This window comes from Nothoprocta perdicaria, unplaced genomic scaffold, assembly GCF_003342845.1.
Source record: "Nothoprocta perdicaria isolate Ctin4 unplaced genomic scaffold, notPer1 scaffold_27, whole genome shotgun sequence".
NCBI classification, from domain to species: Eukaryota; Metazoa; Chordata; class Aves; order Tinamiformes; family Tinamidae; genus Nothoprocta; species Nothoprocta perdicaria.
In genome coordinates, this window is record NW_020455499.1 from 563,242 (window position 1) to 588,192 (window position 24,951).

Sequence of the window (24,951 nt, forward strand, 5' to 3'; positions counted from 1 at the left end):
TTTGCTTATCTTACAATTCTCCTTCTCTCGTGCAGTTTTTCAGAGGGAATGAGAATCTTCCTGTCTTCTGTATAAAAAGACAGCATTTCCACCAAGTTAAAGTTCCTTCACGAACTTGAAACATGGCTAAGCGTTTAACTTAGCCATTGCATGTTCTCGTCATGCAAGTTCTTCTTTCCCATATATGTATAGCTTTCTACGCTCATTTTTTTTTTTTTTTTGCCTGGCATAAGCTCCTGTCTGAGAAACTAATTAAAGTCCCATGGCTGCCGCATTGCATTACCCGTATGAAAGCAGAACCATGACTCCCAGCCCCGCTATAACGTAGCTTATTCCTCGTTCAAAAAATCATCCTTGTCTGTGTGTTTTACTCTATAAGCTTATTCACACATACCCTTGGCTAGCATGCAAGCCATTTGCTGTGGGCCAGCACTAACGGGTGTTTTTTTCTTCTTTTCTTCCCCACAGTGCTAGAGTTTTATTAAGACACCCTGTAAAATCCGGTGATGTATCTGGTAGGCAATCTAAATTGTGATTAGCCAATGGAGTTCTGCATTTCCATTAACACTGAAGCCCAGTGTCCCCGAGATTTATATCCCTGAATCTCTCAATTGATTTATAACCTGGTAATCCTTTTATCCCCATTTATATGCAGCATAACTTGACGTAAGTGCTAGAATGTCTCCATTAATCGAATTCAAGAGTGCTGGACTGAGAAAGTGGACTAAAAACTTTTAGACCATACTGTAAATACACTTTGTGTCAAAGGAAGCCAGAAGGTAATATGACCTTGAGTTACTTCATCTGCATGTTCATCCATGAACAAAATGAAGAAAGGAGCCAGCTATTCGTGCTGTGTTTGAATTATCTGTTCCAATGAAACCAAATAAAAGTACATCCTTGTGCACACCTGCCTGTTGTGCAGAGGTGGACCTGCATCTCCAGCAGGTTTGCACCTTTGTAGGGCTCTTCAAATTCCATTAAAGGCAATGGGAGCTGCGTATCCAGGTATCAGAAAGGTCTTCTGTATGAGTTGGGTCTTCACCTGCCTCAGGTGCTTGAATGTTTCTGCTGCTGCTGCTCCAGAACTAGGCAGAAGGAGATGGTTTTCCTTCCTCCAGGAACCTTTCCAGAGTTACATGGAACACGAATGTGGCCTCCCAGCACTGCTAGTCGTAATTATAGAATGGGAGATTTATTGGGCACTGCAGCTTTCCATTACTGCTTCTCCTTCACTGTGGACTTAGAAATTCTGTGCTAGCCCTGCATGTAGTGTCTTTGAAACAAGGGCTTGCCAGCAGCAACCCCGTCCCTAACCTTTCGTGGCCACGTCTGCGGAGAACGGGAAGAGTCCCATGTTACGCTTAAATCAAATATGTGGCACAGCAAATGGAAGAGCTATTAAAATATATTTATTATTCATTATTACTAAATTGCTTGCATGTGGAATACTACAGAGTAGCAGCAAACTTACAATTTTGTTGACTCATTAAAAGTGTACGCTGTCATGTCCTACAAAACCCAAATTTGTATTTATAGTGTTAATTTTAAACCTCCATTTAAGCAACGACCCCAGTGTATTACATGAAAAAGATACAGAATAAAGGTAAATCTTACAGTATACTGAAAATTTGCTGGTGAATACACTGCCATCTATCTTGAGACTTAATGTGCTGTTGGGATAGAACCCGATTTAACCCAGAAACTTACAGGTGAGACGGTGGAAGATAATGTGTGCTACTACTGTAGATGTGTTAATAAATTATAATTCCGTATGCTCTATGCATTCCAATTGCCTTTTTAGTAAATACTTAACACATTAAAGTCTGCCAGAAAATCAGATGAAATGAAACCAATTTAATTCCTTAATTTGTATTATGTTATGCAATACTACATCATGTTGCACCCATAGAAACAAGTAATTGATATTTTCTGAATCCGATCTTCTGTTCCCAATGATTTGTTAATATGCTGGTATTTTTAGGGAGAAGATGATATGATAACTTTCCATCACTTGGATGTAATGTCGTCTTATGCTGTTGGATGGGTAAATAAAAAAAGACATGCAGTCATTACTGCCTGGCTATATTATGATGATGAAGTTTTAACTCTGCAATGATTACAAGAATTTAATGTATAGAAAGCTTGTTGTCAGAAAAAGTGAGAAAAATATTGTATTTAATGATAAAATTCCATGTTTTGCATTCCAGAAATGCTTAATATTGAGCTTGAGTATCCCGATTGAGTTTTTTTAAACTGGATAATTATATGAATAAGTATACCATGGTATTTAGTAAACAAATATATAAGTAAAACCAACTGACCACAACTAATGATCTCTGAGAGGAAAATACTCTTCTGCTCACTGTGTGTGTGGGCTGAGCAGAAAGGCCAATAGAAATCTCAAAAGTGCAATGACGCTGACCACAACAACAAAACCAAAGCTGATTAATCTGACAAACAGCCACAAGAAAGTTTTCAGGCAAGTATTGGACCTGCAGTATAACCCTTACGTAAGTCAACAAGCTCGTTTCTCTGAATGAAGCCACTGACAGTGAAATTAGGCTACTTTGAATGTTCTGCCTAAAGAAGAAAATTAGCTTTGTTGTACCTTACCTGAGAAAGAAAATGCAATGGATTTAATGATTTTTCTCATTACAATTTTAGTATTAGCTATTAAAACCATCCGAATGACTACTTTAGGTATTCCTAATTTTCCTTTTTTTTTTTTTTTGCTTACCAAAGTCAAGAGAAAAAACATCTTTTATGTTTTGGCCATGTGCTATATAAAATAATTGACTGTCTAAAGAAAAACTATCTTGTCATATTTGGTAATAAAACAATATTTTTGTGCATAACTTGACCCGTCCTAGTGAATTATGCTGCTCGTTGTTTCATAGTAACAATTTCCAATGGGATTTTAATAGTTCTCTTGCACTTACAATGTTGTACTATGTAAGCTGTTATATTCAATTTGTAAGAAAAATATTCAGGTATAAAACTAGATAATCTGTATCCCTTTAGAATCAAAAGTCACTTTGCCAAAATATTTTAACACATGAAATTGCTTCTTAAGAGATGTTTTCTATGATAAAACGACAGAAAACTACTTTTCCATTATAATTATAACTGACTAGTGGTGCTAAGTTTTTATAATTTAAAGGTATTCTCAAATCTGACAGCTCTTCCATGTTGAATTATGCATTTCTGGCTCTTAAATAGTTCTGCTGGCATGAGACAGCTGAGATGAAGTTGTCTTTCTAAAATAATTGCTCCATGGAGCATCCATTATACCTTCAGAAAAAATGTATTACTTGACTTCTACAAATTATAGACTAGCCTATAATGGGTATTTTTGACAGCTATTAGCTTTTTAAAAAAATCTGAACAGTAAAATGAGTATTGATATCACTCTGCCGTGTCTTGCATGTTAATACCAACCTTTCCTGTACTTCTCTTCTAGAGCATGATGTAATCATTAATTACAATAATATTGATGTAATGGCACTCATCCTAAACTCCCCCCACTGCAATAGCAACGTGTGACTCTTTTTCTACAGTAATACGCACTTTGTGATTCCTGTTCTTGGAGGGGTAAAAAAGTACGGATTTAACTCTAAAATTCTATGACATATTTTGTTATCATCCTTGCTCATGGTGAACATATCTTTGGCTTGGGTGAAGTGGGATGCTGTGTTGCCGTGGCATTTTATCTCTAATGTTGTAGTACAGCTCTTCTGACTGTGGTCCTCATCCTAGAAAATTCACCATCGTAAATTATGCAAGAGTCAGAGAAAGATGTTTTGGCATCTGGACCTGCTTTTATTGGGTGGCTGCTGCCACCAGAGAGTTCATGCTTGTGGTGCCTAGAAAGAGTTGAAGCACACCAGACACATCCAGATACTTCTCTGGCAATTTTAGACTTTATTAATGAGAGCTTAATTTGTATATGGTACCATGTATGTGCGTGGCAGTTCAAAAAGTGCCAAAATTACTAGGAAAAGGGAAGCTCGAGTGGAACTGCTGATTGTTTTAGTAAAATGAGATATTCTGTACACTCAATATACAGAATTTTATTTATTTTTGTACATGTGTTTTACAGATTTGCAACTGAAATGAGTTTCTGTCCAGAGCCATGACTGTCCACCCATGTTACTAAACTGAATGTTTTCAGGAAGAGGAATGCTTCTTCAGAGGAAAGTATAGACCTTTCACGTGCCTATATGTTGGAGATGCTGTTGGAGCACAGGATCCTGAAGAGAAGGGTAAAATATTGAGGATGAATTAAGTTTTTTTAGCCCCTAGCTGCCCTCTTAATGTCACTGTGCTGGTGTCATGAAGATCAAAGATATGGTCACTAATGATGAGGACAAAATGATGGACTCCTTGATAGGACAATATATTTCAGCTTTGCCTATGGTGCTGATAACACCTTAAACTTATATAGCAAGCCCCTAGTAGCCAGGAAAACTGTGTGAAGTACTTGCAAGAAGAAAGATGGGCATCCACACTAGCCCTGCACAGGGCTGCTCACATAGATGTGAAAGATACGGTCATGGGAGGGCCCACACCTATTTTGGATGTCTCTTGGATGCTTATCACTACTGGACGTTAAGGGTAAAACTCTGATTTTGAAAAAAAGTAGGAAAAAAAGGACAAGTTTCTTATTCTTGTTTCTCTTATTTCTGTTTTCTTATTTCCTGTTTGATTCATATTAAGCTATATATTTGCCTTTTCACAAAACAATCAACACCAAGTATTTTCAAAGAAATTGGTATTAATGTCAGAGCAACAAAGAAAGCAACTGTAGAAGTTCTTAGTGTTGATAGAATAAACTCCAAAAATTCCATTACAATCTTGCAAAAAATTTAATGGCATAGTAATCAGTGTAATACAAACTATATTTAGTAGCACTACAATTATTACATAATACATCATGAAGACCCTCTAGAGATGGTATTACTAGAGATTATGGGCTAGTTCTGAAAGCCATTAAGGATCTATTAGTTGCCAAACTGGTTCATCCATAACTTTCAGTAATGTCCTCTCTGGAGCATTACTTTCCTATCACATGATAATAAAGGGGAACTGAAGCTTTCCCCATGACTGTAGAAAGAAAAAGTAGTCCTGTCACTTTGGATATTTTGTAATTAATGCCTTTATTATATCCTTGATTCAAGTTATTCAGTAATTTGAGGAATTAATCAATTTATCTACTGGGATTTGTCTTTTATTTTCTTCATTTGTCTATCCACTAGGTAACTTCTAAAGCTAAAAATACAAAAACAACCCCTCTCCCCCTCCCCCCCCAAAAAAAGTTGTTGTTGTTAATAGAAGCTTCCTGGACTACAAATTTAAAAAAAAAAAAAAAAAAAAAAAAAAGTTCTTGGTTTTACTTGGTGAATTGGAACATAAAATCCAGAGTTAAGATTTCTTTTAGCAGGAGTGAAGAGTGAACTAGAGGACTGGACTTTCTATGCAAGACTTGTTAGATCACACCATAAATTCTTACACCTCAATTCTTTGAACATATAGTGCATATCAAAGGACATAATTTAAAAAACAACAACCACAAAAAACTAAAAAGAGGCATGAGCCAAGTCCCTGCTACTATAGGGGCTTCAGAAAACAGCTCAGAGAACACACAGCTGTATAAATGATGAATGATGCAACTTGCATAAAAATCTGGATTTATACTCAAACGTTATAAAAATTATGTAGGAAATGAATATTTATTGAATAGCAATTTTCAATATTTTTGATATTTGTGAAGAGTTCATATATGATTTGATCTTCAGACCTATTGGAAATAGCTTGTTTCTTGTTCCTTTCTATCTCTTATTTAAACGAGAAATGTCAGGTTTACTTGTGAGAGTTTCTAATTTTGGTCCATCTTGAAGGCTCTAATTATATTTGATTACACTTGCAGTTATTCACCTGTTCACTTGCCGCTATTCACCTAACAACACTCTGGATTTGTAGAACAAATGTGACTTTCTTCTGCTTTTTAATGAACTATATTTCAGTAGAATATTGTGCTCATTGTGCATTCCTCTGAATTAGTCCTCCTCACTGGAAGGCAGGAAAATCCATTGTGCTAAGAAGTTTATATGAAAATGAAAACAAGAACTCCAAATTGAATTCTTTGGATGCATCTGCTGTTGATAATATTTGCAGGAGCTGTAGTACTATTATGTGGATCCTACTGGTCATGTAAATGCAGGACATAATGCATGGAGTCCTTGAACACCTGAGGAATATAAGCGAATTCATAAGAAATATTTAAACTGTGCAGATTACTAAGATAGTGTGTAAAAAGTAATAAGAAATCATCTGGGTTATGTTTTGCATGCACTTTGCTAAGGAAGAATTGGCTGCACAAAATGAGAACCAATGACGAATCCAGCCGGTGAGATTTTCTAAGAAATATTAAATCTTATCTTAGAGTTTCCTTCTAAGGCTTTTAATGGAGAAAAGTGTTTGGATTTTCAAGTTTACTTTGCTGGGTAATATTAGTCTAAAATCAAAGCTGTGCTAGCTTTCTAGCAAGAGTTTAATTGCAGGGCAGTTGTGTATACCTTGCATTTGGATGTGTGACTATAGCCACACAGTAATTCTGAAGTGTATGTGGGATGATAACTTGTCACTGTTTTATTGCAAAAAAATCAAGAAATGTCTGATTAAGTCAGAGAAAAGTTATTGCAATATTAAAATGGATGAATCAATTTTTTTCTTTCGCGTGGTTTGTCAAATTTATAAAATATTATATTTCTCTTCAGATAGAGTTACATACTGTGTAGCTTAGAGATAATCCCCATGGTCTTGGCATATGTTACTTAATTGTCTCAGAAGGAAATACCATAAATACCATGCTGTCATCTCCCATGGGCATTTGCTCATCTGTCACAGTGGGAGCTCCAGACTGGGTGAGGTGCTCTAAGACATTTCTTAAACTATGTAAATCACAGCCATTTCTCCTTTCTCCTTCCCAAATGGTCAATTATGTATAAACATGTGTTAATAAAAATTTGCTTCTTTTGCCTCCAAGGTACACACCCAGAAAGCTATGTGAACACGATAAACTATAAATGCCACTATTTTGCCATTCAACCTATGACATAAATTACTGATTTAAAATGCCTAAATAGATATGAAAGTCTGTGGGATTCAGACAGGCCCAAGTAAAAGCAAAACAAAGCTATCAATGAAAGTCGTTAAATAAACAAGACAAATTTCTCCATTTCTTTAATTCTTTTTTAAGGGAAATGTTTTGAATCTACCTACTGAGAGCAAGGCAATTAGAAGATTATGCTGAAAGTGTGCTAAAGGCTATTTAACACATTTGCTGCTTAATGACCTCTGTACAGGTTCAGTTGCTCTATGTGTTAGAAAAAAGCCAAAGTTGGAAGGATGCAGACTGCAAAAAACTATGACGAATATTGATGCAAACAGATACAGGAAAGGTAGAGAGAAGGAGAAATTACATCAAGGGTGTGCTAAGAGTAGCTCCATCATTGAATAATTTCCAGGGGATGCCCACTTGCTTTTAGAAAATTCTTGCAATATGACAACCTGTTTTGCTGGTATGTCATTTGTCTTCAAACGTCCCTTGGAATGCCTCTCTTATTTACTAGTTAGGTATGTCTCTGTCTAAATCAACTCTTGGAATATATTTGCCTGGGTCATCATGATTATTTTGAAACAGAATCTCTAACTGAATTTGTAGTCTTCCAAATTTAGGATATAGTTAATCAATAGAGTATTAAATCAGATGTTATGCAGATAACATTTCTTAAATATCTAATGATGAAGAATTTTTGATGTACTGAGAGACTGAATTGTCCGCATGTATTGCTGCCACGTCACTGATGAGTCTGGAATATGTGTCAGCCAGACCTCAGAAATGCTGTATCTTAGACCTTCTGAGGTTAATAGCACAAGAGCTAAGTATCTTCAGAGCAGCCCATTAATGCTTAGGTAGTTTCAGAGATAAGATGAGAAAGGAGAGATCACATAAAGCACACAAAGTTCTAAAAATTCTTGGAAGAACTGAGGCTAACAGGCATTTGAGGGAAAAATTGCCCAGTAGTGATTTTTGCTGTTTGTATAGACACTTTCTCCAGTTTTTAACAATTAGCAGAAGTTAATGATAAATACGTTGAACAAGGTAACATTCGGTGTAGTTGTGAATCTTTAATAATTTTAGACTTTTGGTATTGTGGTTGTTGCTCTGTCTTGAGGGGAAGGATGGCATCTTGGTGGTGTGTCTTGTAGGGAACATCTGGATGTGGATGACCAGAGCACCTTAAGGATCAGAGGACGGCTAAGATGTAAGGAAGAGCCATGAAAGGAGTCACTTGTGCTGTTACCTACCTCCAAATCCCAAACAGAAATTCAACAGCCCCCAGATATGGGTAGGTTTGCTTCCTAATAACAGCAGAGATGGTCTAAATTTAAGTACTTGTGCTGATGGGGTTACACCTTTTATTTTTCAAGCAGTTACAAGACTTTCCCTGAGCGTTTTTCCCCTGTGCATATTTCATATTTTTCATATTTCATATTTTTCATATTTTTCCCAGAGCATATTTCATGGATTAATCAACATAAGTGTATTATTCTTTGTTTTGTGGTAGGTGTTCTGTGCTCAGTATCTTTAGCAGGATGAAACATAAGAAGGGTAGCTAGCTGAGATTGTTATTTTTTCGGTGCTGTGATTTTTGTCCATCCTTACAGAGTCAGATAGATGGTGTGAATTATGATGAATTTGTTTGTTTTCCCTTCTCTCAATAAAAAGACCAAAAACTTTAGTGTAATATAAGGCATTTTAATTTATTACCCGTCATCAAAGACGGCTTTTGGCAGCATTTTATCACCAATGAACTCATTGGCATATAAAAAAACAATACATGTGCAGTTCTGCAAAGCAGGAAAGGAAATTTGATGGGAAGGACTATTACATCATCTGAGCAACTATTTTTTTAACCAAATAAAATTGTAGAGGCGCCATTCACATTGCTGTAGCTAAAGGCCATCATAAACTCCTGTTTTCATAGTGTTGTATATTGTTACTGAACCATTAAAAACTATACAACCTTTAAAATTGGCATTTTGTAGAGGACTGAGCTTGGAAAGGGGAATGTGTCTGTGTTTTTAAATTGGGAAAAATATTTGTTAGTTAAAAAGGTCAAGCAGCTAATATTTATTTGCATTGTTCAGATTTAGTATCGTAGAGTCTTAATGTTCTGCATATGCTTAAACCTCGATAAATAAGGAGTTTCCTTAAAATGTCCATTTTTCTTTCTGCATCAAAATCTAGTTTTGTGGGAAGACATTAACCTAATAGTGAGATTTATTATGTCCTGGTCACACAGAGACATGACCATGTGCAGAATTTTATATGCTGTAATGAGTCTCAGTGAGCTAGGAAAGCCATGCACATGGGACTGGAAGGGAAAAACTCCTGCTCTTTTTAGTGGTACCGGCTATATGAAGTGCCACAAATATCTCAGTCATTACAACTGAATGCAACATGGTAGCGGTAATGAATAGCCATAATTTTATTGTAAACCTATGATTTGATTTGCTAAAGTGTCTGCAGAGCGCAGAGAGGAGTCTTGTATCCTTGAGTCATATAATGATATTTTCTAAATATGTCTTTTAAATGTGGAACCTTTTTTTCTTTTTCTTTATCTTTCATTTTATAAGATCTTGAAAAAACTACGTAATGATAAGTCCTTAAAATGCAGATAACATTGTACTGCAAATATCATCCTATGAAGTAAGTGTAGTGTTACGCTTCTCATCAGAGCAGAAAACTTCTTGATAGTTTTGTTTTGTCACAGTGATGTTAAATTATTTTACAGGATCATTTGCAACATTCTCTTTGTTTCATGTAGAAAAGCCTATGTACATTTATTTTTTCATTTCAAAATCTTCCACTACATGGTTTCTGCCAAAAATCTTTCATTCCGTCATTAAGTAACATTATTTTTTTCCTTACAAGCTGCATAATTAGCTGCAAACCTAAATTAAAACATATTTAAATGAATGAAAATAAGCATGGTGGTATTTGTTACAGAGAAGTCCATCCATACTGGTTATCTGATTATGGGATATTCATTCCCTGACCATGGATAAAAATTTCATCAGCTGCTCTGTGACCTTCAAAGTCTAATTATTGCCATTTAATATTAAGCAACTGAATTTTAAAAGATATATAGTTTGTGTATGCTTGTGATGGAAGATGAGGAGCATCAGTAAATCTCTATTGCTAATTTAAGTCCTATTAAAATATCTAATGATTTTATGCAAAGATGAATCATACAAATTTTTGTTGGTTTGCTAACTTAATATTGGAAGGAACAACGTTATTTTTCTACATGCTTCTGATATGACTTTAAAGTCTCAGTAACGTGATGTTACCTTCTTTCCAGAAATGTGCCACCCTGAGATTAGTCATAAATGCAAATAGTAAATAATGACACATGACAATAATGATAATAATAGTAATGAGCACTGTCATTTGTTTCTCCTAAGACCACTGAAAAGCTACTACCAAGGTTGGGACTGTGTGCAGGCAGGATCTCTAGCCCATGACTTTTTATATGGGTGATCACCACTGGAGCCTGTTGCAATATCAGGTTGATGGTGGCTTCCTACTTTTCTAGCTTTCCTTCTTTTTGTCATGAGCTTCATAATGTTTGGCTGCAGTTTCAACACTCAAGTTATGCTGAGTTAAAAGTTGAAGCTTTATGGTCGCAAAGAGAAGCTTTAAAACTTCATGTATGGATGCAGCAGAGGCTCAGAAATCAAAGATTTTCATATATTGCTGTTAAAAATTCTAATTTAGTGATTATTTAAAGGCCTGCATCCTAATCTTGAAGATTTTGGTTTAGCAGCAAATGACTCAGGGCTTTGCTTTGGGAAATTTGTGATGGTTTTGAGGAAGGCAGAATGCGGGAATTAGGAATGGTACAGAAGTGAGCCCTGGCCTGCATGCGCACACAGAAATGAATGAATACACATGGGTTCTGCTAAACACGGTTGACATTTCTGTTTCTGAGGTTTAATTTCCAATTTGCAATTGTTTTGAACTTCTGGCATGCTGAGACAGATTAGAAAGAAGAAATACGTATTTTGAAGTACTCTTTTCTTTTCTTTTCTTTTTGTTTTTTCCCATCCCATACAGATATGGTAGATCTGTTTGCAGCTGTAAAAACTCAGAATACATGAGGGTAGCCAGAGCCGCCAAAATGAGCCAGATATAGGGGATGCTGGAGAGGCAAAGGGCAAGGAAACACCCTTCCCAGATCCTTAACTGCTTAGTTAAGGATAGTTTATTGTGTGGCTTTGTCCAGCAGGTGCTCATTTCCTCTAAGTAATCTAGCAATTACTGGGAAACCAGTTTGCATACTTCGGAAAGCTAAATTTTTTTTTTTTCCCTGCTCTATCCCTAAAAAAAATGGTTTAGAATTGCTTAATACATTTGAAGAATACTAAAAAGGCACCACATTTTCACAGGAACTCTCTTTCTTACAGGATGAGTTAGCCTATCTGAATTAGAAATACATTAGCAGAGGGATTTGGGTAGACATGTCTATATGGATTAAACAGAGCTGCACTTTGCTTTCCTGAATTTTTTTTTCTTCCCTCCTCTCCTCAATCATAATGAGAGGTGATTGAATTTATTTGGGCAAAATCCAAGCTGAACCCAGCAGAGGATATTTTCAGAGTTATCCTTTTTAGATACTTGCCGTATCAACCAAGATCTGTTTTTAGGCCCAGTTATTTAAGGCTGCCTTAAAGACTAATGAAATATAGCGTGATGGATGTTACCCCATTTCAGGGACTTTAAAGTAAGTTACTTTCAGAAATGGGAAAAAAATAGCCCTATAATCTTCAAGGCCCACTTCAATACTACTCTTCCAGATCATACATTCATTTTTGGTAGTAAGAGGCTGTATGTAATGTATATGTTAATCTTTGAAAAAAAAAATTCTGAATTTTCCTAACTAAGATTCATAATAGACGAGACAGTTTCGAAAAACGGTTTTGAAAAACAGAGTGAGCACAGTTTACTCACACTTTGTCTTTTACTTCCCTGAGATAAAAGATTTTTAGAGCACCTAAGTGAATTAAGAACAATCTATAAATCTTATCCGAGCTCTACACTAACATATTAATGCATGGCAGTTTTTGAATTTTGATAAGTGACATGTAGTAGTATTAGCATTTTGTCACCATCTTTGCAAAGCCAGATATATTTAGATGTCTAAACCTGAAATCCTTCTTTGTGCGCTCTGGAGATTATAATTTTTATTATTATTTTTACAACATGATATATTTAGGAAAATAGCCCGATGTGGGTTTGTCACTTTTTAGGTCACATTTGTATTATAGTTATAGGATGACCCACATATATTTGTGAGATTTGTTTATAGATAGTACAATGCAGTCATTTCTATTGAAAGCTTTTGAAAGTAATGAGTTACTATAAGTGACATGCTTAAAAAACTGATTCTGTGACCTTAAATTTTTGAACTAAGATAGGATGTAAGTTAGATTTTTTTTTTTTTTAGCTTATATATGTAGCTAATCATGAAATAACAAATAAAGAGTAATAATTTGCTTAGATTCTTTACACTTCTTTACTCAGGTAAAGTGCATTCAAGTTCTCTATATTTAAAAATCTAGAAAATTTGTAACACAAAGTGAAGTCACATCTTTTAGTAATGATTTTACTATTCATTTTTATTTCAGTGCTACGACAATGGTTTTGTCTCTCCTATTCAAGTGAAAATGTTACGGATCAGGCATAAGCAGTTAAATGTAACATACCAAAAATATTTTTAGCAAAACGATTGCTAACTTTATATAGCATAAAGTAAATAAATAAGACAATAGAAGGGTCTAATTTACACCTGAGAACGGCCGCAAAATGAGAACAGATTTTATTATGTCACTTCATGGTTTTCCGTTCAATAACATATTCAAAAATAGAAAACTCTGCTCAAATGAGGTTTAAGAATGTGACTTGAAAGGTCATAAAATTCAGTTTTAAGGCTAAAATTCATCTCGTTGCTCCTCACTGTAATAGAGATCTTGTAACAAGAAGTGATGTTATTTACAGTGCTTCATCTCTGGTCACAGCGGAGAATAAACCACTAAGTGAAATTCCTTTTGAGAACCATTTCATAAGATTGTTATAAGTATTCAAACTGGAACCAAGATACAGCTGCACTTCTGCAAGCTTCCAAAATAGCTACTTTATATTAGTAATTTGTGCAATATATATTTCTATATTTAAAAAAACAATTTCCATATTTTTTTTCTCCTCAGTTCAGTTAATAGAGGTAGAATTAAAAGACTGTTCTTAATAATCTACATGAACCATACTGTGGGAATATACTAACGTTTCAGTTAGGGAACTGAGGAGTACATTAAAAGTTTGCTCCTTAGAACGAAACCCAGTTGTAGATAAATTCTCTTAGACGTAGATAGATTTTCTTAGATATCCTTATCTCATATAGGTCGAGGAGCGCTGGAGAAGGTTCTCTTTGCACTCTGAAGATTTTCCCAGCTTTGCAGAAGTGATGCACACATGTGAGGAGCCAAGAGCATCGCTGAGCAGTCACTTGTAATTTTCGCAGGCAGAGCAGTGATTCTCCATGTCCTCCATATGTTGGCCTGTGATTTTTTTTTTTTTTTTTTTGTAAAAAAATGATTCTGAGTATGAAAACTTTCCAGGTTTATTCTTGTGTAAAGTTTGCCTTTCAGCATCTTGGCATTTCCAGTAAAAGAGTGTTTTGCTGGGAAAAATCTTTATGTAGTTACCAGAAAGAATGAAAACAGTGATGCAGAGACTGTATCATTTAATACTTTTTTTTTTCCACATGCAAAGAAGCTTATTTGACGAAATCAGCCCACAGTGTTCAAGAAACTGTCTGAATTTTTTAACCATTTTTTCTATCCTTGGAACTCATGCAAGATGAGGCAAGTGTGATGGCAGTACAGAATTCCTGCCGCAAAAAAAAAAAAAAAAAAAAAGAAAAGAAAAGGGATAATGAGGAGAGAATGGGGAACAATATGAATAAAATTTCAATAGCAAAAATAAACATACTGAATTACACAAGAGAAGATACAAATTTGGGAACAATACTCTAGAAAAATGAGATCTTTTTGGACTTTGCATTTCTGCAGTATCTAAGTAGCTCTTTGATTTCCGTGTGGTTTTCATCACATATTTCCATTAATTGGGGATGTGGCTTTTCTCCAAGTTTGCAGAGTTTCCCCTGCTGAAGTGGATGCCCCATTGTGAGGTAGGGAACAAAGTCCAACTATCACAAATCCAGCATCCTAATTAGCATGTCATTCTTCACAGTTACATTGAATCTTTCTCCATTAAGCAATTCTTTTTAAGGAGCTCCAAAGCCCTGGGTGCACACAAGTAGTTGTTCATGTGTTTCCTACTGGTTGCATGTTTTTTGCATATGCTAAAAATCATCAAATCAGCATATTTTGGGATAAGCTTTGTTCCAGTGCCATGTAGGTGTTCTTTTGTTTCTGCGATTGTCTCTTGAATTTCCACTTCTCTTTGGTGTATTTTAATTGAGAACACGTTTACCTTCTCTCAGTCTAAATTCAATATTCCACTAGTGTAGAGGATGTTGGCCTCCAAAGGCAATTTCTTGTAAACAGTGCATTGATGTCGTGCTTCTAACTGTAATAGAATGTAACCATTGTATTTCTAGTTGCATGTGCTTGTTGTATTAAAATATTGGGTGTAGATTGCCTTAGTTAGTGGACTTTGCCATGAAATACTCCATAAAATAATGTTAATCATTATTCTGTATCCGTTTCTCCACATATTTAATTTACAATAGATTAGTGGAATGACTTCATTACAGGTATTTAGAGTAGATTAGTAAATTCATTTGGGCTGATTGAGTCCACATTGATTTGTGATGATTGGCTCCACCGCATATACATCTGGTATGAGGTTGACCTGAAAAAAGTATCACAGTGCTGGAGCTGTCTTCCTGTTATAATTGTATGGCCTTACTTCATTGGGTTACGTGTACATTACTGCAATTGAACTAAAATAGGTCTGTTTTTCACTGTGTGCAATTTAGTCATGCATCAATACATTTTTAATTAAAAGTGTATGACAGGTACAATAGTAGAGTACTCCAAATAATCTTCTAAAGCAGTCTGTTTCCTCAAAGACAGGTAATCAGAATCTGTCTCTGCTGGCGAAACTATAATTTTTTATTAAGATATATGATTAAGCATCTAAAACTTTATGCTAAATTGTCAGATTTGGATTGTAAGGCCTGTACTGTGAATATTTCAAGTTTATAATAGCAAAGTGAGGCATTCTTCTTGACAGGAAAAAGTGATTTTTGCAGGACAGTTTGATTAGTCCATTTTGTAGCAATAGCATTAGAACAGTATATCACAATTTAAATGCTGGAATCACCTAGCTAGCTCCGAGTTGGGGATGGAGCAAGCGCTGTGTTGTAGCTCAGCACTGGTAATGACACGGCCGTAGCTACTTCCAAAGGCTCCAGGACAATGATAGTGGAATTTGCTTTACTTTTTCCTCACCATTTCAGCGCATCCTGATGAACAAATCGAGAATTGCAGTATTGTTTACTGATTGTATAGAAAAGTAGAGAATAATGAGTAGAGCTACATAGATAGAGGAAAAATAGGAGTTGGATATCTGCAGTAAAATAGAAGAAAAATTAAATTTTAAATGGAAAATTATTATGTTATATAATAATGTATTGTGAAATGAATTGAAATCACTTGAAAGCTTAAAACAGAAGAACAAAAGAGAAAAAAAAAAGAACTGTGTCTAGAGGTAGTGCTCTGCACAAGGTGCACAACACAAAGCTGCCTACTTATCACTGCATTAATTAACATGTGCTATAGTTTCTTCTTACTGTTTTGCCAAATGAAGGAAAGATGAAGAGGGGCACTTGTGCGTCCTGAGATTAATGCAAAAGTTGTTTTTTGTAGTGTGAGGAAGGTAGGAATGCTGTAGATACTCTCCCTGCTCAGATAGTATTTCTTTAGTTCACAATGTTTGTTAAGAGAATAATATGGAGGAGTTTTTCTCAGCATACAGAGTAAGGATCATCAGTTTTATTTCCAGATGAATCTCATAAATAGGTCTAGTTTATAATATATGTATATTTTTAGAATAGTATCATTATTCAGAACTTTTTTTTTTTTAATTTTCCATTTAGCAATCAGACTTCAACACTGACAGGAGTCAGTAATGCTGGGTGCACTATGAAAGAAAATCCAGGTTTTGCCAGCTCTTTGGAAAAGAATAGGTTCAGCCAATGAAAGGTGATCAGGATAACTCCTTGCTTTGCTATTTTTCCTGTTCTGGAGAGAGTTGAGAATGTCAGAAATAATGTAGTTCACAGATGCACTTTGTTCATGTTCCAGGATAACATAAATGTCTTTGGTGGATATATGAGTAGATACGCAGTTATCAGCCCTGTTATGTTCTAGTAATCTTTACTCTTAGATACCGCAGACAGAAATGCCACAAGAAACATAACCAGTTCTAATTGATTTAGAACCCATTCTCCTGACTGCAATTATACCGTGGAAAGAGAATATAGTATCCTCAAAAAATCACTTTCTTCTAGCTAAGAGTGTAAACACTATCACTCACTAGCAATAAATTAGTGAGTGCCTTTTACAAGAAATCATTAGAGTGCATATTTAAGATTTTGGGTACTTTAAGTCTACATTTTCATTTGTATATATGGACTTTAAAAAATATTTTAATTTGAATGATACTGGAGTCAATTTGTCAAGTCACTTTTTCTTTTAAAAAAACAATTTCAGTTTGAATTATGACTTTTTCAATATTATTATTTATTTTATCACAAAATGGAAAGTTAAAAAAGAATGAATGTAAGGTTAAATGAAATATTTGACTTAAAATGTTTTGCTTCAATTTTCTGGTTTAGAAATATTTCACTTCTTTTTACAATATCCCTGAAATGCTTTTACTGATTTGCCTTTTTAAGCTTAGTTCCCATTTAACATAATTTTATTTTATTTTATTTTATTTTATTTTATTTTATTTTATTTTATTTTATTTTATTTTATTTTATTTTATTTTATTTTATTTTATTTTATTTTATTTTTTTGCATAATATCACGTGAGAGACAATAGGGAAGATGTAGGTTTAGTTTTGCTCGGTGTTTGGGTATCTCCATGCTCCTACCTGCTCAGAGATATAAAATCAATCACAGATCTGGATTCCAGTGGGATATTGCCAGACTTGTCTTCCACGAGCTTGGAAAAAAAATCATGTATCCTCCCCATGCTTCTGTAAAATGCAGATAATGGCACATTGTTTCTCCTACCTATTTGCAGTTAGACTAAAAACTTCTCAAGGCAGGGATTCTCTTCCTATGTTTATGCAGAGAACAGCGCACAATAAAAAGTGGGAGTTTGGCTTCAGGCGCGTAAGCATCACTACAATGCAGATTAATATAATTTTCTCCCTTTTCATTTATCTAAAAAGGAAGACATAATTCTACCTCCACTTGAGCTCTGCCTGAGGTATGAAATGTGTGAAGAAGTTCACATTTTTTAGTAGCAAGATGTTTCTTAATTAGAGCTCTTCTTATCACTGTGCTTCTTTTAACAATTTGGGTTTAAATCTTGTCAGGTCTTCACTTTTTAAAAATATACTGTAAAACTGGTTTTGCATTATTAGTGCATCCAAATTATGTGCATTTCTTTGTGGATTGCTGTGCCAGAATTCCTTTTCAAGGCTATTAATCGCAGAAAGAACATGGCAAGGTATATTCCACTGTTGATGTGATTAATATTAATTTGACAAAGAGCAAGCAAGATCTACACTTACAGCAGAACTTTTACCATGTCTTTCCCGAATGAGAGAGATTTTCTATAGAAACCTCTAAATATGAAAGGACACACACCCATGAAAACCCCTAATTAAATGAATTAGAATATGGCAGCCAGGAAATTCTGTTTCTATCCTGCCATCGTGCACTTCAAAGCCTGGGGACATTGTCTAGCCAATGATATGAAGCATAAATGAACTCTGACTCTGATCACTTTGAGGCCTAACACAGAAGGAATGGTGGAAAGTTTGCCTGAGAAGCCTTAGAGATAATAGCCAGAATTATATAATATATATGTGTGTGTGTATATGTATACATATACATATGTATATACACACACACATACACATATATACATATATATGTGTATATATATACATATACACACACACATACAGGGTAAAACTACAGTAATTTTCTTCTTGAGGATGAAAGCTTAAAGTATGACTGTGACTTTTATAAAAATATTGTGATATGGAGGCAAAAATAACGACTGCTGGCCAAATTTGGACCTTTGCTTAAAGCCTGCGTGAACTGGGATTTGCATGGTGCTGTTTGCAGTGGGCAGAAACACATCATCTGCTAAGCCCCTTGCTTCCCTCCAAACCTAGGGGATTTACAATAGAGAATCTTCTGAATTGCCACATTATCTTCCTCTTCTCTCCATGTGCTATTCTCATCATATTTCAGCTTGTGAAATCATAGAAGTTGGTATCTTCCCTAGTCTACGCTTTGCCCAGAGTCTCTTTGCTGTAATTTTGGGTAGGATATTGTCTTTGGAAAGTTAGCCCCCAAAATTAACTCGGAAGTTAAAGATTCAGTTATAGAACTGAATCTTTTCTTTGCGTTTTACTGAAGGATTTTTTTTTCAGTGAAAATTAACAATATTTTTACAAATATTTAAATGATACAAGAAAAGATAGTATGTTAAGATACAGTTGTTCATATGTTTTTTAACATCCCATGTATACTAAAAAGGTGTTTCTTTTCCTACACAGAAAACTTTCTGGACTCCATCCGCTAATTCTGGGGGCAGATTTTATCTTTGGATGAATATACTGGTTTCCTGTTATTTTAAACAAGAGCTATACAGTATGTAATTAAATCCAGAATATTGACTTTGTTTTAAATGTTATATACAAAGCCTATGAAAAAATGAAACCTTTGTCAAAAGCTAGGGCTTGACCATGCTGAGCATTTGGTTTGTTGTAGCATAGAGTAGTCACTTATCCTTGATTGTCCTCAGAATTATTTAAGGACTTAAGTTAAAAATGTGAACTGAAACCAATGCCTTTAAGGAAGATGAAATCACTTCACTGCCATAGAAATACCAGTACAGATAAGGAAAATCAGTTGCTTTCTCTAATCTTCTTTCCTATGGAAACTTTGCTATTGAGATCAATTCCAGAGACAGTCGCCTTGATCCACAGTAGTAGAAGTCCTTCTGTTGGCAGCTAAATAAAGCTAGATAACCTAAAGGTATGTTAAGAATTTGTGGTATAATCTAAGGTGAACAGACAACCTGGGTTTACTGAGGCAATACCAATACATGAGTGTCATATTTTGTTTGAATGTTAAAAATGGCCTGTAACTGTTCTTTTAGCGTAGCGTCCTTTCTTGCTGTCCTGCTGCAAATTAGAAACCATGTCCTTTATCAACATGACATGCGCTTCAGATATGGCCCCAGCTGATATTGTAACTCAGACTGGGCGGCAGGAAAGAAAACAGTGAAAATATTCATTTCAATTGTATGGTTAGGGGCTTAGCCATGGGGAAAAAAAAGAAAAAGGCAAAAAGAAAAAAAAAAGAAATTATTCAGCATATCGAAAGCTAATTGTCCACTCAATATTTATCCTTTCCTGCAGCTGTAAAAACAACCTTGGAATCAGCAAATTTTGTTCAGAAAATCAGACATAAGATGCTTTGTTCAAGGTAGAAACAAAATCTGGGGAAGAAAGCAAGCAAACAGACAAATGAACAAAATCAACAACAACAACAAAACGCCTGCAAATTCTATGTATTTCCCAGTCTGAAAGTAGGAGGAAAGAAGTACAAATTGGTGCTGAAACATGGGTACTGGTCTTGACCCAAAGAAAGATTTCTAAGCGATTTGAAGAATGTTAGAAGATGCCAGCAATATACTGAGAATAAGCACAGATTCCTATTCTGCACATCAGTTTGTAATCAGGATAATATTTCCCTAGTGGCCTGTGAATGGTGTTAAATCTTGAGGTCTCTAGTAGCAGTGTTTGTGTAAAAAATGGGGTGTATTTTTGTTAGTGATCTTGAAGTGAATGGAGAGAGAATTAGTAACATCAGCTCAGCTTTGCATTAATAGCAAGATTTTTAAAACAACAAAGATAACTCAGTGTAGTTGTTATAAACAGGTTTTCATGTACAGGGCAAGGGACAGGCTACCAAGTCTTAATGACATCATTCTTACTGATGTCTATTATATAATGGTGAAATTTTTTTTTTTTTGAAATTTACTTACTCTGCATTTCTGAAATTGTGGGCTTTTTTTTCTATAGCCCATTAGTGAATTTATCTTCTTTAGGAGATCCTTTAAAATGGCTGAATCGCTATCCTCGAGAGCTAAGTCTTCTATTTATTGACAAAAGTTGTACAGCTTTGACACGAGCAGGGTAAATCACTCTCTATTTCCTGCTGGTGCATTTCCATCTTGCTTGGGAGATGCACATCTAGATTCTCCAGCCTCTATGGCCAGTGTTTGACCTAAGGAGAGTTTGTCAGACAGCGGGATGAGGGCAAGGTTCATCATGCTCTCAATAAATATATGCTTTGGCTAAATGAATTTAAGATATGTTTGCATAACCTTTTTTTTTTTTTTTTTTTGGTGGGATTTTCTTTTTTGAGTTCAGTTGCAGAGTTGGAAAAGTTTTCTAAGGGGATAGTACCGAAGTTTTCAAGGTGTATCATGAGATTCATCAAGATCCAAACAGGAATCATTTATTCATTTTGGAGACTGTCAGTCATTAATAACCAGTAACAGTTTCTGTCCTCATCTTCATAAAATAGAAGTCACTCCCCTGCACTATTCATCACCTGGAGCAAGAGAGGCAGTGAAGAAGGCTTATCCAGCGCTTGCAAAAGTTTAACTTTGGAAGAGCTAAAGAGGAACTTGTAAAGTTATAATCAATTACATTCACTGAAAATTAATGTAGTTGTCTCTAAGTCCAAGAATCACAGGGTTCAAGGATGGTCATGTGCATGGTTTAGATTATGACAAAAAAGTAAGGCAAATTGCTACCCCTGGTGAGAAAGGGCAGCATATTATCAAGGAGTTGATCCTATAACGTGTAAGAGAGCGAGGACCTGCCATGTGTTTCAGAATTTCAGAATATTTCAGAATATTTAAGGTTGGAAGGGACCTCTACAGATCATCTAGTCCAACCTTCCTGCTCAAGCAGGCACACCTAGAGCATGTGGCACAGGGTGGCATCCAGGCGGGTTTTGAAGACCTCCAGAGAAGGAGACTCCACAACCTCCCTGGGCAGCCTGTTCCACTGCTCTGTCACCCTAACAGTAAAGAAGTTGCTCCTCACCTGGAGACGGAACTTCTTGTGTTTCAGCTTGTGGCCATTACCCCTCGTCCTATCGCTGGCCACCAGTGAGAACAGCCTGTCCCCTTCCTCCCTGCATTCTCCCTTCCTGAACTTATACATATTAATCATATCCCCTCTGAGCCGCCTCTTCTCCAGAGAAAACAGGCCCAGCTCGCTCAGCCTCTCTTCATACGAGAGATGTTCCATTCCCTTAATCATCCTGGTTGCCCTTCTCTGGACCCTCTCCAGAAGCTCCACGTCTCTCCTATACTGGGGTGCCCAGAACTGAACACAGTACTCCAGGTGCGGCCTCACCAGAGCTGAGTAGAGGGGCAGAATCACCTCCCTTGACCTGCTGGCAACGCTCCTCCTGATGCAGGCCAGGATGCCATTGGCCTTCTTGGCCACGAGGGCACACTGCTCACTCATGGTTAACTTAGTGTCAACCAGGACTCCCAGGTCCCTCTCCGTGGAGGTGCTTTCCAGCAGGTCGACCCCTAATCTGTACTGATGCCTGGGGTTATTCCTCCCCAGGTGCAGGACCCTGCACTTGTCCTTATTGAACCTCATGAGGTTCCTCTCTGCCCAACTCTCCAGCCTGTCCAGGTCCCTCTGGATGGCAGCACAGCCCTCTGGAGTGTCGGCCACTCCACCCAGCTTGGTGTCATCCGCAAACTTGCTCAGGGTGCATTCCGTGCCCTCGTCCAGGTCATTGATAAACAAGTTGAACAGCACTGGGCCCAGCACTGACCCCTGGGGGACACCACTGGCCACAGGCCTCCAGCTGGACTCGGCCCCATTTATCACCACCCTCTCAGCTCTGAGTGTTCAATAGTAATGCTCATGTTGGTGACACTGCACCTTCAGACATTGTCTATGTTCTCATCTGTGACATGATCCACCTTTAAAATTATCCTTACACACAAAGATCTTTTGGACTAACGTCCAGTACTCTTCAAGTCTGAGTTGTAATAATAATTGGTGAAGTAAACAGAGCTACTCGAGGAGTGAGGACAACAGCAGAGACGGTGCCAAGGCACATTACTGCGTATGGGATGTGCGATCCTGGCATGTAAAACACACTTTAGTGCTGCTGGAATCGGGTCAAACTGCAGAAGGACTGCAATGCTACCGGGTGACAATAAAAAATTATTTATAAGACATTTGTAGTTCCTACAAATATAATTTCTTTAGTTCCTAAATTTTCATAGTTTTGAATTTAAACATGTATGTTAACAAGATATCCGTAAGTAGAAGAGAGGGTACTTGATGTGAAGATAAGATCTGGTAAATTTATTTGTTGATAATTGGGAAGCACTTCTTTTTCCCCCATTTTGCTCTAAATTTAGGCATATTTTTTTCCTGTCAGATATGAGCTCACAGATTATTACATGACAGAACTTTCAGCAGAATGATACATTTTCTTTTAGATCAGGCTGTCTGGCCTCAGCAAGTTTATTCAGGCAGTGGAAATCCCTTATTAAATACATTTTTCAAAACTTCCTGCAATACTGTTTATTTATAGATTACAGGGGAGATAATCAGTACTTTCCACTCATATTCACTTAGTTCTTCCTAATGGTACCTAGTCATACTCAGTCATGGTCATGCATACTCTGTTCCACTCACAGTAAATTCCATTCACAGTAAATTTGAATTCACACTTCATAGTCAATCATTTAACTCATTCACATCAGTCACACTGAATCAATACTTTCTTTTTTTAATGCTCACTCCTTTCCTTTCACATTTACTTTTAAACATCTGCAATCATACTCATTTGCTCAGTGTCTATCCTCAGATTGGGAAGCTAGCTATCATTAATTGTGAGCCTTCCATTACTCACAAATTAATACAGTTACTGGTGTGATAGACAAATATTACAGAATCACAAGTATTGCTTAGAATTCTTGTTGATGGCAACAAACTGGACAGGATGTAGTTTTCCTTATTTTGGATTGTGGAAATAGAGTGTAACCTTATGTGTTATTTGAGTCGCTTAGCCTTAGGTTGTTCACTTTGATCACCCTGAGGATGCACAACAACTAAATGGAGTTAATGCTACTTTTTTTTTTCCAATTTAATTTTATTACAAAAAGAAAAAAAAAAAGGGAAATACTGTGAAAATAGAATGGGAGGCTAAGTATATTTTTGTGGTTTTTGTGGTCAGAAATCAAGAAAATGTCTAATATTGTTGTGAGTAAAATTGAGATCATTTGTTAAATAGGATTTTATTGAAAAGAAAAAAAGTAAAAAAGAAAGATGTTGCTAACTCTTCTGTAGACACTGTGTATATGTGTGAAATCTGGCTCAGAAAAAAACAAGCCTACCAAGATGTTCACGTAAATTTGGTCCGGTATCTCTGGCCGGGGACTATGAGTGTATTTGTGAACTACTCTTGCTTCCAGATGCTATCGGGCAAATCTTTTGCTGTGAATGCTTTGATGTCAAAACGTGGAAGATATCTTAAAGCTTTAAGTTTCCCATGGAGTATTACGGCACTAGTAAGATTTCCTGGTTTAGAATATTAATGTGGATGCTTTAACCAAAAGTGGAATGTACTGATGAAGAGGTTTTCTTTTTTCTTTCATGTCTATATCAATGATCTACACCCCCCTGCCCAAAAAAAAAAAGGAGAAAAAGAAAAGAAAAAAGCAACCTGTTATATGTCAATCCAAATAAAAGGTAGAAAAGGGGAAAAAAAAGAATGAGTGTACAATGATTTGAGGTAATCTCTATAGCAAGTCTGATGGAGAAATAAGTCGCACCGGGTGTGAGAAGCCCCTCTGGACTACTGCACTACCTATGAGTAAGAGCATGAGTTGCTCTTTCTTACTCCTAGCATTGTGCAGCGCTCAGGGAAGCAAAAAAGAATCTATTGCATTAAATTAATAGCCTTGTATTTTGGTGACAAAAGAGCATGTCCCATGAGACAGAAAAGGACCATATCTATCATCTTGAGACTGCCCTAAGATAAGAAATAGTACATTTGATAGACTATTATCTTAATTTCTGTCCTGAAAGTCATGTGGATGTGGACAGTGGAGCATCAGACATAACCTCAAAGCCTCAAACCTAAAGCAAAAGGCTTCTGGGTTTTTTTTTTCTGCTACTATGGTTGTTTGACTATCCTTTAAAAGGAAAGCAAGAAAGTGAGGCAGTTTTATGCTCTGAAGAGTCCCAATAACCAACGGCAGGAGCAAGCAGAGGATTGGATCCAGGGAACTAAGACTAAAGTGGAAGATGCTTGCAGGAATATCCATGGGTCTGTGTGTTGGGTGAGCCACCAAGGAGCCGGGAACGACACGGTGTGATGTTCTTGGGCATCACAGTCCCTTGGACCTCCAGGGATGGCCAAGGAGGGAACAGCAAGGGCTGACACATATGGAAGGAGCTGTGCACAGACCCTGGAGTGGCTTTGCTCCATCAGTGATGCCTTTCACTGCCTCCGACGCTCTTTTTCACCCTCAGGTTTTGTTTT

The 24,951-nt window shown here is 36.3% G+C and overlaps 1 long non-coding RNA gene across 1 annotated transcript in view; it reads left to right on the forward strand.

The window, feature by feature from the left end:
* Positions 1–8,408, forward strand: part of LOC112948605 — a 43,873-nt gene extending 35,465 nt beyond the window's left edge. Inside the window, exons 2-3 of the long non-coding RNA XR_003249655.1 lie at positions 4,103–4,265; positions 8,275–8,408. This is a non-coding gene — a long non-coding RNA (uncharacterized LOC112948605). The remainder of the gene's footprint in view (positions 1–4,102; positions 4,266–8,274) is intronic.
* The last annotated feature ends 16,543 nt before the right edge of the window (positions 8,409–24,951 follow it).